The sequence below is a fragment of the Pongo abelii genome, chromosome 5 (genome assembly GCF_028885655.2).
Source record: "Pongo abelii isolate AG06213 chromosome 5, NHGRI_mPonAbe1-v2.0_pri, whole genome shotgun sequence".
Taxonomy (NCBI): domain Eukaryota; kingdom Metazoa; phylum Chordata; class Mammalia; order Primates; family Hominidae; genus Pongo; species Pongo abelii.
Window position 1 is genome coordinate 28,877,247 of NC_071990.2, and position 11,566 is coordinate 28,888,812.

The 11,566-nt window shown below is 44.5% G+C and overlaps 1 non-coding gene across 1 annotated transcript; it reads left to right on the top strand.

Moving 5' to 3' along the window:
• Positions 1-6,657: 6,657 nt before the first annotated feature.
• On the top strand, positions 6,658-6,739 carry TRNAL-AAG (transfer RNA leucine (anticodon AAG)). Its single transcript has one exon. It is a non-coding gene; the product is annotated as a tRNA-Leu (tRNA).
• Positions 6,740-11,566: the final 4,827 nt, after the last annotated feature.

Here is an 11,566-nt window from a genome sequence, read left to right on the forward strand (position 1 = left end):
TTTAGTATTCCAGGTACAAAATGACAACCAATGTAATTTTCAATTATTTTAAAACACTTATTAATGAATACTTAATCTAGCGTAGACCGAGTGTCCGGCATTGTTCTAACTAAGCGCTTTAACATTTTTAACTCTTTCAATTGGGTGATTCAGTCAGCGGGAAATTCCGGAGACAATCCATTAGGAGCTAGTTGAGATTAGCATAACCTTTTGAAAAGACAGTTATGAAGATGACAGAGAAGAAATGGGGAAGTCGTTTCTGGGAGATTTGATCGCTGTGTTCAAGCTTCTGAAGCTGCTAGAGCCTCGGTGGTTTAGACACCTACTCTGTCTTCCTCGGATTTTTCCGTAAGTTTCACGCTGCTCCAACTGGGCGCTAGGGGATAGCCCTAGAAATACCTACACAGTAGTTTAATATTCTGGGCCAAAGCAGTTTCGGGACTGCTTCATCTCTCCAGCGCTTCAACCTTTCTTCCCCTATGAAGGTAAAAATTATGTTCTTTTCCTAAGAGAGGATAGGAGAAGGTTATAAACATGAAATTAAAACCTGCTGTCACAAAACTGAGAAACAGGCAAACAATGCATTCAGCATCATCTCTGAATGCACATTTGATAAATTTACCGATAGCTACTGGAGAAAAAGCAGACTTTTTGTTTCTCTCCTGACAAGGTTTGGTGACTCTGTGCTAACTGATTCCTGTCTGACAGTATTGAGGCACGAATCTTTGTTTCTTGGTCTGTCTAAAGAGCAGCTATTGCTTATTATGCTTATTATTTCTTTCTTATATCTGATAAGAGTTTGGGGCACGTATGACTTCTCTACAAGTTTCCAAACAAAGATCATGGTGCTCCTGATCTTATTTCACCAACAAATGGAATATGTGATTTTTTTGTTTGTTTTTTGAAATGGAGTCTCTCTCTGTCCCCCAGGCTGGAGTGCAGTGGCCCGATCTCAGCTCACTGCAACCTCCGTTTCCCGGGTTCAAGCAATTCTCCTGTCTCGGCCTCCCGAGTAGCTGGGATTAAAGGCACGTGCCACCACTCCAGGTTAATTTTTGTATTTTTAGTAGAGACGGGGTTTCACCATGTTGGCCAGGCTGGTCTCGAACTCCTGACCTCAAGTGACCCACCCGCCTCAGCTTCCCGAAGTGCTGCGATTACAGGCGTGAGCCACCGCTTCCAGTCAGGATGTGATGTTTTTATGCTCAAGTTAAATGAAGCAGGACCTTTTCTAATTAATTGCACTTTCTCTTCTCTTCCCTTGCTCCATATATTCACAGTTTCCAAAACTTCCTTGAGATGGGACACTCTTTTGTCATCTTGTCAGTTCTGTCCTTGAATTAATAAACTTTGACACATACATAAGATCAATTTGCCTAAGAAATTTTATTTTGTCATAGACATAAAAGTAATATGGTTTGTAAAATTCCTGTATATACGGAAGCCTTTTAATCTAATGTTTCATAGGAATTCAACCCTCTAGGCCTGCTGGTGATCAGTTCTTGAAAAGCACCCTCTTCTCATGATATCACACGTTGTCTCCTCTATGTGCAGCAAGAATCTCTTGCTTCATTAGTTTTTATGCCTCTGCTTTCAGAAAACAGTCTGGTTGGGACCCCTGTGAAAGGAACTGTCTGGGTTAACTTATCTTGATTAATGCCTCTTTTTTTTTTTTCTTTTCTTTTCTTTCATTTTCCACATAAAGCTAATTGGATTAGAGATGAGGAACTCTTCTTCGAATGCTACCATTTTCTTTCCTTCTCATATGAGCTATTATTCATTGTCCATAGGAAAAAAAATTCCCTAATTTTGGCACGGTAAGTTCTGTTTATTCACCAGACTTGCTACTGTTTACTTGTCAGCTCAGAAAGAACGTCGAAAAAATATAACAAAACCAAAATATGCATCAAGACAAGAGGAGGAAAGAGAATGTGAATGACTACTAAAAAAAAAAAAAAAGTCAACAGCTAGGGTCAAGGAATCAATCTGTAAATATTCAGAGCCAGTAGGCTTGTACTACACTAGTCACTATGGAAAATGAAAAACGACCAAGACAGAAATCTCACCTCTTAACACCCCCCAAATCCCAATTTTCTCAATTGTAAAATGGGAATAAAAGTATTACAGTATTTACTATATAAAGTTGCGATGAGTCAATAACATAATACACAAAAGCAGTCAGCCAATTATCCAAATCCGTGTTATTAATATTATCATCATCATCATTCTTCTCACCGTACTTGGGGAATGAAGGAGGCAGACACTGTGAGTAAGTTTTCCTTTTCTTTTTTTTTTTTTTTGAGACAGAGTCTCGCTCTGTCGCCCAGGCTGGAGTGCAGTGGCGCTATCTCGGCTCACTGCAAGCTCTGCATCCTGGGTTCACGCCATTCTCCTGTTTCAGCCTCCAGGTAGCTGGGCCTACCGGCGCCCACCACCACGCCCGGCTAATTTTTTGTATTTTTAGTAGAGACGGGGTTTCACCGTGTTAGCCAGGATGGTCTCGATCTCCTGACCTGGTGATCCGCCCGCCTCGGCCTCCCAAAGTGCTGGGATTACAGGCGTGAGCCACCGCGCCCCGCCAAGTGAGTAAGTTTTCTATTGGGCACAAAGAGTCACCTGCTAAAATGAAGTGTGGAAAAATACAATGGGGTGTGTGTGTGTGTGTGACAGAGAGGGAGATTTGGAGGTGGGGTGGGGAAGACCCTATTTGAAGTGGGCTTTGAAGAATGAACAAGATTTTTATTAGGGAACAAAATGGAAACCAGCATTCCAGAACAAGCGATCAGGAGAAGCAAAAGCGCGGAGTTGTGAAAGCTCTTAGATTGTTCAGAACTTTGAATTGTGAACTATATATAAACCTGGAAAATCCCGGTTAACTATGGGATGGCATCAAGATTTCAATTTCAAGCTTTCTGGTCATGCACAGTAAAGCTGGAATTAGAGTTCCTTACTTATGGCAGTTGCTGACAAGTCCGTACAGGTACGGAAGTGCTTCCCAGAAAATTCCTCAAGTTGGTAGGTCCTAGGGAATCAGTTTAGTTCTAAAGAGAGGACTCATCAGAGATCTGTTCAACTTCCAGAAATCTGTGAGGATAGCTCCAAATCTCACTCTCATGCCCAGCCTATCAAACAAAGCAAACCGGTTGGACTGAAGCTGTGGGATCCGGACTGAAATAGAACCAGCGAGAAAGGCAGTCCTCCTCGATTCCTAGAGAGAACACATTCAGCCGGCAGTTGGATAGAGCGTACTAGCAAGTGCCTCGCCAGGGCGGGGGAGCAGGGACACATTCCTGTCCGGTTTACATTCCTCCTCTGGCCGAGGAGGGAGGGTCGCTTGAAGCCTCGGATTTCGAGATCAGCCAGGACAAAAAAGCGAGATCCCCGTTTCTACCAAAAAGTGGGGGGGAGTAGGGGGGAAGAGAGAGAGAAAGGAAAAGAAAGAGAAAGAAAAGAAAAAAAGAAAAGCTAGGCGCGGTCACGTGTACGTGTAGTTCCAGCTGCTCGGAGGCTGAGGCGGGAGGATCTCTTGAGCCCCGAAGTTCGAGGCCGCAATGAGCTCTGATCGTGGCAGAGCGAGGCCCTGGCTCAAATACATACATACTTTGTTCAGACTTTGTGTGCCCTTACTCTTTCCTCAGGTGCACGCTTGGGCTCGTTACTGCTCAGAATTTTAGAATCACAGATCCAGCTGTGATCAGGCAGCTGCAGCTGTCAGGTACCACCACTACCTACGCGATTGATCCGTGGGAGAAGCCCTCTTACTCTTTTCTTTCTCCTTTGTCCTTCTCATTCCTGACCCCTTCAGGATTCTCAGGCTTCCCTCCGGGAGGTAGGGATTCTATAGAGAGAGGGGTTGTGGGGGTGGTTCTGTTGCGGGTTCAATCCCTCCCGCGGCCCCCCTACAACCCAAATTGTCTTTCTCTTTTCAGACTTTTCTCCAGTCTTGTCTCGCTCCAACCTCCTACCCCCACCCCATTCCTCAGTGCATTCGTGAATTTCTCCAAGCAGGCCTTTCCAGATCGACACTAAGTTCCAATCCCGAGCTGTGTGACCCAGCACCAATTCAGTCACGATGATGACTTGCGATTGCTTAATCAGTTTGCCTTTCCTCCTAGCTGTGAGGGTGAGGACCGCCGGTGTCAGCGTTCGTTCTGAATACTCAGTGCTCAGGCACAGAGTAGGCATTCAGTCAATACTTGTTGAACGGGTTAATGAATTCCTGATGTTCACTGGTTGATATCGTCACTTTCAAATAATTTCTGCCATTTTTCTATTTTGTTTTCACCCTCCTAGTTTACTGTGCAGGATTGCAAACACCAGAGAGAAAATCAGTCTCTGGATTGATGCCTTTGATGGACCAAGATGCAGCTGATGAAGCATTGAACCAATTAGCACCTAGCAGGAGGGCACCCTTGGTCTGTGTCCTTGAAGGTTAAAGCTGTCAAAAAGTGGTCTCCCTCAAGTTCGGCCATCTTGCTCTCAGAGATCTAGAACTGGTAGGAGAATATAGCCTTGATAGTGGAGAGGAGACTATTGCTGTTGTGAGGGACTGAGAGAACCAGGCAGAGAGCCCAGATTGACACAGCAGGTGAGAAAAGAGGCGCGCCTATCTTGGGGAATACGGAGGAACGGAGGAAGGTGAGACCAGGAGAAAGAGCAGGGGGGCGGGTGAGCAGGCCGGGCGCCGTGGCTCACGCCTGTAATCCCAGCACTTTGGGAGGCCCAGGCAGGCGGATCACAAGGTCAGGAGTTCGAGACCAGCCTGGCCAATATGGTGAAACCCTGTCTCTACTAAAAATACAAAAATTAGCTGGGCGTGGTGGCGGGTGCCTGTAGTCCCAGCTACTCGGAAGGCTGAGGCAGGAGAATCGCTTGAACCCGGAACCCGGGAGGCAGAGGTTGCGGTGAGCCGAGATGGCGCCATTGCACTCTAGCCTGGGCGACGGACTGAGACTTCGTCTCAAAAAAGGGAGTGACTATGTTGCTTTTGCTTTCTTGGAAGTCTTTTTTCTTAGTAATTTTCCTAAAGTAATTTCCTTAGGAAATAATGTATTGCTAAGAGTATTGCAACTTTTAGTATTGACGAGGTGCTTTTACTGAATCAGCCCATTTTTGATTTTTTTTTTTTTTTTTTGTGGTGAAGGCCATATGAAGACAAAGCAGAGGGATATTTGTAGGTGCTGACCTTGAAGGCTGGAGAGATGTGGCTATAAGTCAACAAACAACCACCAGAAGCTGGAAAAGGCCAGGATAGGGTTTTACTCTAAAGTTTCTAGAGGGAGCTGGACCCAGCCCACACCTTGATTTTGGCCCACATACTGATTGTGGATTTCTGGCCTTCGGACTTGTAAAAGAATACATATCTGTTGTTTTTAGACAGACAGTTTCTGATAATTTGTTACAGTAGCCACAGGAAATTAACACCAGGCACTATGCAGTAAATTCCGTATGAACAACTCAAGTATAAGAATTTGTAAGACAGCCGGGCGCGGTGGCTCACGCCTGTAATCCCAGCACTTTGGGAGGCTGAGGCGGGCGGATTACCTGAGGTCGGGAGTTCCAGACCAGCCTGACCAACATGGAGAAACCCCCATCTCTACTAAAAATACAAAATTAGCCGGGCTTGGTAGCGCATGCCTGTGATCCCAGCTACTCGGGAGGCAGAGGCGGGAGAATTGCTTGAACCTGGGAGGCGGAGGTTGCGGTGAGCCGAGATCGCGATATTGGACTCCAGTCTGGGCAACAAGAGCGAAACTCCGTCTCCAAAAAAAAAAAAAAAAAAAAAGAATTTGTAAGACAGCCTAGTTTCCACTGGCATATTGGATAAAAACTTCTGTCAGCAGTGATTTTAATGACGATGAATGACAAAACAATAAGAAACTCCAGCGCTAGTTAACTTTCTTTATTATGATCTTATTTGTCATAATTTTTTGCACAATGCGTTTTTATTTTAGGACTCAGTCAAAATTTTGGGCCAAGGAGACCGACGCGCTGTCGCCTGCACTAAGAGAAACGCAACGAACAACTTTATCAATGCATTGCATTATACTATAGCAGCAATTATACGTTTAAATGATTCGAATCTTGAGGTTTCAAACTGAACCGTCTTGTGCCTTTTGCCTGGCGGGCATTTCTGCGGAGACCGCGGGTCACCTTCTGAATTTTACCTTCATAAACAGCAACGACTGCGCTCTTTCGCACGGCGCCCGGTTTTTTCGTAGCGTTCCCTCGGCCAAAACCACTTGAAACTCGCTCAGCGGCGTCGGGGCTCCAGCCAGGCGTCACCTTCCACGGCGAACCTGCGAACCACAGCTTTCCTGGGTTCTTTCCCTGGGGCTTTCCGTCCGCGTGGCCGCTTCCTCTTACATCGGTGACACAAGGGAAGGGCATCTAGGATCCGCCGGTTTCCTTCCTCACTGCTCCCATCAGTGCGAAAGCAACGTGTTGGGGGGTCGGGGTGTGTGGCGGCTGAACAGCTCTGCCTGAAGTCCTCTGATGGCGCTGGAGGGAGCTCAGAGAAGAGGTCATGGGGAGAAGGCACACCTTAAACGCCGTAGGGGGCGACATTCCCTAATGGGAAAAAAGACACACCTTAAACACCGTAGGGGGCGACATTCTCTACTAGGGAAAATGCGGAAGAACACACTCACACTCCATGGTAGCGTGGCCGAGCGGTCTAAGGCGCTGGATTAAGGCTCCAGTCTCTTCGGGGGCGTGGGTTCGAATCCCACCGCTGCCAAGTGCTTTTCATTCTCACTAGGGACTGTTTTTAGGAGAATCACTTTCCAAATGTTCAGTATGAATGGTTCTTACGTATCAATCCCATTCTTATCCTCTTCGACTTCTGTTTACCGCGGAGCCAGAGATAACCACACCCAGAACTATGTTCCCCCATTATTTAGAGGACGGTGTACTCCAGGCGCCTCAGATATAGCAATGAGTGCCACAAGCAAAAAAAAAACCTTAATGGCACATACTTAGTGCAGTGGCACGATCTCGGCTCACTGTAACCTCCGCCTTACCGGTTCAAGCGATTCTCCTGCCTCAGTCTCCCGAGTGGCTGGGATTACAGGTGCGCGCCACCACGCCCTGGCTAATTTTTGTATTTTTAGTAGAGACGGGGTTTCGCCATGTTGGTCAGGCTGGTCTCGAACTCCTGGGCTCAAGTGATCCTCCATCCTCGGCCTCCCACAGTGCTGGAATTACAGGCGTGGGCCACCGCGGGCAGCCTGAAGGATTAATTTATGTTTGGAATCAGCTGCTGTTCTTCCTCCAGCCTCTCTGTAGTGTGCTCACTTCACACTTGGAACCATAGTTATATGGTCTAGAGAAGAGACAACTCTAGGGAAAGTGCCAGTGCCTTGCCTTACCCTACAACTGCCAGACACACCCAGCCAGGTACCTTCTCTGTGGGCTTCTCGGTACCCCATATCTCTGTGGTTTCCGGGGGAGCCCTATCTCTCCTCGGAGCAGTTCTCTCTGCATACTTCCGGTCTGTCTCTCATTCTCTAGACCTCAGCTTGTAAGTTGTTTCTCCTTGGAAGCCTTCCCTAATCTCCTTCTCTTCCTCTTTCCAGCTTCATAAAGTTTGGGAGGGTATGGAGAGGATATGGAAGGGAACAGCACAGAACGTCCTTGCCCCACGGAACTCAAAGAGTTTAGCGGAGTTCGCGTGGGGGTTCACAAGGATTAGGTAAGTTATTGCCCTAATATGGGGCAAACTCTACTAAAAAGGAGATAGCTTTCTATGTGTAGATTTTGAATGATGTTCCAGATTTAAGAGAATAAAAATAAAATAATATGAATTGTATGTTAGAAAGAAGGACTGTCACAGAATTGTTCCCAACTGGGATTACAGGTGCGGGCCACTAGGTCCGGCTAATTTTTGTATTTTTAGTAGAGAGGGGCGTTTTGCCATGTTGGCCAGGCTGGTCTCAAACTCCTGACCTCAAGTGATCCTCCCGCCTGGGACTCCCAAAGTGCTGGGATTACAGGTGTGAGCCACCACGCCTGGCCACCTTTATTGATTTTTGAATGCTAATCCAACTTCTCCATGCTAGAATAATCTTAACTTGTTCAAGACATGTCATCTTTTAAAAAATGTATATTCCTGGATTCTGTTTGTTACTATCTCAAGATTTTTCTCACTACATTCATGAATGATAATAGCCTGTAATTTTTTAAAAAAAAATTTCCTTGTGTTGTTTGTTTTTCCTCATCGTTCCCTAATGGTTTGGTATTAAGGTTATACAGGCCTCATAAAATGAGTTTAACATTGGGATTATTTTTCCTTGCATGTTTAGTAGAATTAACTGGTGAAACCATCTGAGCCTGGAGTTTTCTTTCTGGGAATATATATAATAGGATCTATTTAAATAATTGGTATCAGACTATTCAGATCTTATATTTTTTCCTGTACTAGTTTTAGAAAGAAGAGTCTTCCTAAGGAAATATACTAGATGAACCTGGAAAATCTTTTCACCAGAAAGCAAGGAGGCTACTGAGACTACTTTAGTCATGTTAAACAAAAAAGGCTTGTGCTGACACCTATGAAGTAGTCTTACCCAAATCAAATCTAAATATAGAATTTGATAAAGCCCTTAGATCTAACTAGTAATTTTTAGGACATACAGGGGCAGAGGAACGTGTTAAATACTACCAAAGGTGTGCAATAATAAAATCCAAACTGTGAAACCCCACAGCACCAGCAACCTAGTTAATCATTAAATAAATTTCAAGAAAAAAGAGATATGGGGAGAACTTATATATTAAAATACTTGAGATACATACCAACTAATCACAATGTATTGACCTTATTTGAATACTTTTTTTTTTTTTTTCTGAGACAGGGTCTCACTCTGTCGCCCAGGCTGGAGTGTGGTGGCACGATCACGGCTCACTGCAGCTTTGACCTCCCAAGCTCATCTCCCGAGTACCTGGGACCACAGTCATGCACCACCATGCCTGGCTAATTTTTGAATTTTTTGTAGAGACAGGGTCTTGCTATGTTGCCCAGGCTGGTCTTGAACTCCTGAGCCCAAGTGATCCTCTTGCCTTGGCCTCCCACAGTACTGGGATTACAGGTGTGAGCCATGGTGCCTGGCCTGTTTTTTTTTTTAATGTTAAGAAAAAATGGCATTAGAGAAAAATTTGAACAGTGAATGAATCTTTGATGATGTTGCCAAATAGATAATTTTGTTTAGGTGTGATAACTGTACTAGTGTTAGTTTACTTATATTTTTGGTTTGTTTTTTAGAGATGGGGTCTTGCAATATTGCCCAGGCTAACCTCAAACTTTAGGGCTCAAGGAGTCCTCCCACTTCAGCCTGTTAAGTAGCTGGGACTACAGCATAGGCCATCGTGCCCCTGGCTCTATTATTAGTTTGTTAGTTTGTTTATTTATTTATTTATTTAGAGACTGAGTCACACTCTGTCGCCCAGGCTGGAGGGCAGTGGTGTGATCTCGGCTCACTGCAACTTCTGCCTCCCGGGTTCAAGCAATTCTCCTGCCTCAGCCTCCCGAGTAGCTGGGATTACAGGCGCCTGCCACCACGCCTGGCTAATTTTTGTATTTTTAGTAGAGGCGGGGTTTCACCATGTTGGCCAGGCTGGTTTCGAACTCCTGACCTCAGGCAATCCGTCCACCTCAGCCTCCCAAAAGTGCTGGGATTACAGATGTGAGCCACCGCGCCCGGCCCATATTATTAGTTTTTTTAAACAGTCATTATCTCCTATAGGCAATTAAATACTTATGGATGAAACACAAGTTCTGTCATTTGCTTGAAAATAATCTTAAGCAGAGGGAATGGGTGGGGATACAGATGAAACAAGATTAACCCTGACGTAATAATTGTTGAAGCTGAATGATGTGTCTATGGAGTTCATTTTTCTATTGCCTTTACTCTTGCATGGGTTTGAAATGTTCTATAATAAACTTTATTTTTTATTTATTTATTTTTTTGAGATGGAGTTTCGCTCTTATTGCCCAGGCTGGAGTGCAATGGCATATCTTGGCTCACCGCAACCTCTGCCTCCTGGGTTCAAGCGATTCTCCTGCCTCAGTCTCTGAGTAGCTGGGATTACAGGCAAGCGCCACCATGCCTGGCTAATTTTTGCATTTTTAATAGAGACAGGGTTTCTCCATATTGGTCAGGCTGGTCTTGAACTCCTGACCTCAGATGATCTGCCCACCTCAGCCTCCCAAAGTGCTGGGATTACAGGTGGGAGCCACTGCGCCCAGCCAATAAATTTTATTTTTTTTAATAGAGGAGGACTATAAAACCTATGGGAAGCTCTGATGGCACAACTATGACTTGCTGATGTTCACTACAGGTTATCTGACTAGGCCACTTGCTGAGAAACTCCTGATGTATCTTCAAGTCTATTCTGGTTGAATTTCTCACTGAAAACTGTGTCTTTTGTCTGGGAGGTGAAAGCCAGACCCTCATCTTTCTGGGAGATAAGGAAAGTAGGCTGGAGGCATTGACATTCAGTATGCTCCTTTTTCAAAATGGAATTCCTGTCCTCCATGTGTCTAGCCCACATATCCCTTGTTTAACCTTCTTCAGAAAATAAATCTCCAGTCTTTGGGCTTGAGGACATAGGACTCTGCTTGCTTCCTAAATAGCTTTTGACAGACTCTCCTCGTTTTAGTCTATTCATCCTCATTTCCAGGGGTACATGGTGCTACAAATTCTTGAGTCGCTTAAAGATTCTATGATGTAAAATAGACTTGTCTTTTTTTTTTTTTTAGAAGGAGTCTCACTCTGGTGCCCAGACTGGAGTGCAGTGGTGCAATCTCGGCTAACTGCCACCTCCCCCTCCCACTCCCCAGTAGCTGGGACTACAGGTGCGCACCACCAAGCCCAGCTAATTTTTGTATTTTTAATAGAGAGACAGGGTTTCACCATGTTGGCCAGGCTGGTCTCAAATTGCTGATCCCAAGTGATCTGCCCATCTTGGCCACCCAAAGTGCTAGGATTACACGTGTCAACCACCGTGCCCGGTCAGATTTGTCCTTTACTTGCCCCCTTCAGGCTAAAATTTGGCTTTCTCAAATTCAATGTCATTATTACTTATCGATTTTTCAGTTTCCAAAATTTTGTAGTTGTCTCTTCTGCCATTCTTCCTGATTATGAATGGTTTTACTGTAGCATTAGTGTAGTTCTGAGGAGGAGCAATACCAGATAAACGTAGTCAAGCTACAATTCTTACCAAGAAGTATCTTATTATCTTTCTTAAACTTAAATGAAATTGGCATTCTCCATTTCTTTTGTGAAGGTAAAGTAAAAATAATCTCATATCAGTGTTCTAGTAAAAATTTTGTGTTTGCATGTAGAATGTAATTTGATTTAAAAAGTGAGTTTTACCTGGTGATTTTTGTATGTAAATTATAACTTAGACTAACTCTTGTTTGGTAACTCTTCAGAATTAGAACTACAGATATCTTAGGGTTTCAAGCAACATGTTTTATCATTCAACTATGCACCTGACCTTCTAATTCCTTCAGTATTATTCTTACCAAACTTATTACCTTATGGCAGAATCTGTTCCAGTTGAGTATCTC